This window comes from Schistocerca nitens, chromosome 4 (assembly GCF_023898315.1).
Source record: "Schistocerca nitens isolate TAMUIC-IGC-003100 chromosome 4, iqSchNite1.1, whole genome shotgun sequence".
In the NCBI taxonomy this organism is placed as follows: domain Eukaryota; kingdom Metazoa; phylum Arthropoda; class Insecta; order Orthoptera; family Acrididae; genus Schistocerca; species Schistocerca nitens.
Genome location: NC_064617.1, coordinates 211,918,375 through 211,921,202, shown reverse-complemented (window position 1 = coordinate 211,921,202; position 2,828 = coordinate 211,918,375). Strand labels below are relative to the sequence as shown.

The following is a 2,828-nucleotide window of genomic DNA, read 5'->3' as shown; positions in this document are numbered from 1 at the left end:
AACAGACGCTGTTGACAGACCCTTGGTTCATTTGGGCCATCAGTTGCTGTACACTTGCACGTCTATTCGCGTCCATACATTATTTAAGAGTTTGAGAGTGTGGAGGAAACATAGAAGACAGGGGACAAAGGACAAGAGAAAAGACAATTAGAATTTGATGCACTGACAAACATGTGATTATCAGAAACAAACCACATTCTCGGATTGGAGAATCAATAGAAAGGAACCATCCCGGCATGCTCCTAAAGCAATTTAGTGAAAACACGGAAAACCTAAATCTGGGTGTTGAAACGGCGATTTGACTAGGAGTCCAGTGTGTTGCCCTGTCTCACAAAGTTGTACACAGCGTACAAAACACAGAGTTGTAAGAAGGCAGTCACCGAAACTGCAGTTTCTAAAATAGAACGAGAGGGGTACGGCCATCACAAGATGGTTAAAACAACTCAAGGAAACTGGTTCCTGGAGAATGAATAAGTAATGGGCTGATTAGCATAAAAAGAGAAGTCTGACATTAATATTCGTAACGTGGGCAGACCTGAGGCCAACAAAAATAATAATCACAATATTTTTATATGGGTCTTGGACATAGACAAGGTTATGAGAGAGTGGGGCAAAGAACTACAAGAGAAAATCCATCTAGGACAAGGAAGAGGAAGATCTGAGCTGAAATGTCTCGTTTTTCTTGACGGTATTGCACTAATTTCTATCGACAAAGCAGATGCAAAGATAATAAGAAAATACTTTACAAAACTGCAGCAAAAACCGGATTAGTAACACGATATGAGGAAACGGAATATATTGAACATAAAGCCAACAGAGAAATATATATGCAAACGCAAGATGGAAACATCAAAAGAATTGATAAGTTTAAGTATTTGGAAGAATGCACACAATCAAATGGGTTAGATAACACCACAAGTAAGGAAAAATCGAAGAAAATGGAATTAGCATAGAAACTCACCCAAAACCGGTATAATAAAAACCAGTATAATTCCAGACAAAAGTTAAACACTACGCAACAGTAATTACGCCGGAGGCACTTTACGGATCCGAATGTCTAAAAGAGGTGACAAGAAGAACTGGAAAAGAAACAAAAGAAAATACTATGAAAAATTTTGGACCACAAAAAAAAGATAAAACTGTAGGAAGAGAGGAAATGAAGATCTATGTAGAAACATACGAACAATCACAGACACAATAAGAAAGAGGAGATTAAAATTTTACAGCCATATGTACAGAATGAATGACAATAGGCTAACGAAGAAAACTTTTAACTTCATTTCCAAATTTAAAAAAAAAATCACCACGGGATGTCTGGAAGAGACAAAAAAGGACGTGAGAAAACTTAATGTCGCAGAAAACACCGTACACAACAGGGAAAGTCTCAGGCTTCTGATCAATACTGTAAAATTTCCTGTGCAACAATGAAATTCACAATGATGTCAAATGAACAGAGGCAGGCCATCAGCCAACGCATGAAGAAGTACTGGGAAGATAAAAAGAAAATGATTGCACATTTATCTTAGGTTATAAGTGGTCTACACTTAGTCAAATTCTGTAATAAAAAAAATTGCATACTGCGCAGCTGCATGAAAAGTAAACTTGGAACATGAAGCAGTATTTCCGGAGTGGCTAACAACTGTATTTAGCAATAGCAACGATTGACGTAAATGATGTACTATATGACACAAAAGTCTACAGCGTTCTTAATTATTTATACAGAAATTGTTGATACCAAAAATTGAACTGTGTCAAAAACATAGTGCACTGAGTACATGATAATTACCTCAGTTAGAAGCATATCGGCAACGAAGCATCAAATAAGCAGTTAGTGAACGCAGTTTTCCATAAGGAAATCTAGGGATTTCAGAGAGCAACACAGGAACACGTCATTGCTGCTACAAATTATTTACTGGTGGTACGTCTTATTAGAAGCCAACGGCCTTGCCGCAGTGGTAACACCGGTTCCCGTCAGATCACCGAAGTTAAGCGCTGTCGGACTGGGCTAGTACTTGGATGGGTGACCATCCGGTGTGCCGAGCGCTGTTGGCAAGCGGTGTGCACTCAGCCCTTGTGAGGCAAACTGAGGAGCTACATGACTGAGAAGTAGCGGCTCCGGTCTCGGAAACTGACATACGGCCGGGAGGGCGGTGTGCTGACCACATGCCCCTCCGTATCCGCGTCCAGTGACACCTATGGGCTGAGGATGACACGGCGACCGGTCGGTACCGTTGGGCCTTCATGGTCTGTTCGGGAGGAGTTCAGTTACATCTGATTAGAAGTCATCATCACTGCAGTAGTTGTAGAGTTTGGAACGAAACTATATCGCATTTTACATCTGGCAGCAACAAAATATGTGAAAAGTCATGTAGTGGAGCAGAGGAGTTTCTGAGACAATGATTTATGACCCTTATGCAAAAAAGAGCACCTGTCACCCCACCCCACCCCTTTCCCTCTCCCTGTATTCCACCTGGGCTGTTATTCTGTGTTTATTTAGGACATAATTTGTGACCCTAGGCGTTATCATAATAGATGTGGGTATTTATTTAGGTTTTAATTTATTACCAATTATCCTTATTGTTCTGAAGATGACTGCCTGTGTATTTATGTCACCTTTACCTTTATCACTGTACTTTATAATCCAGTATGGTTGACACAGTATGATGTTACTGTCAGACTGTCCAAGACGACTCCCACATTATAACATTGCAGTGGATGTGTAGAAACGACGGAAAATAAAAAATAACAAAGAGTGGTAGCATGGTCTGTTTATTGCGGAATGTCTCTGCAGACATGTATCTATCAGCATTATGTTAAAAAACACACAT

The 2,828-nt window shown here is 40.0% G+C and overlaps 1 pseudogene; it reads left to right on the top strand.

Annotated features, from left to right (window-relative positions):
* The first annotated feature begins 1,934 nt into the window (after positions 1-1,934).
* On the top strand, positions 1,935-2,052 carry LOC126254062 (5S ribosomal RNA; annotated as a pseudogene).
* The last annotated feature ends 776 nt before the right edge of the window (positions 2,053-2,828 follow it).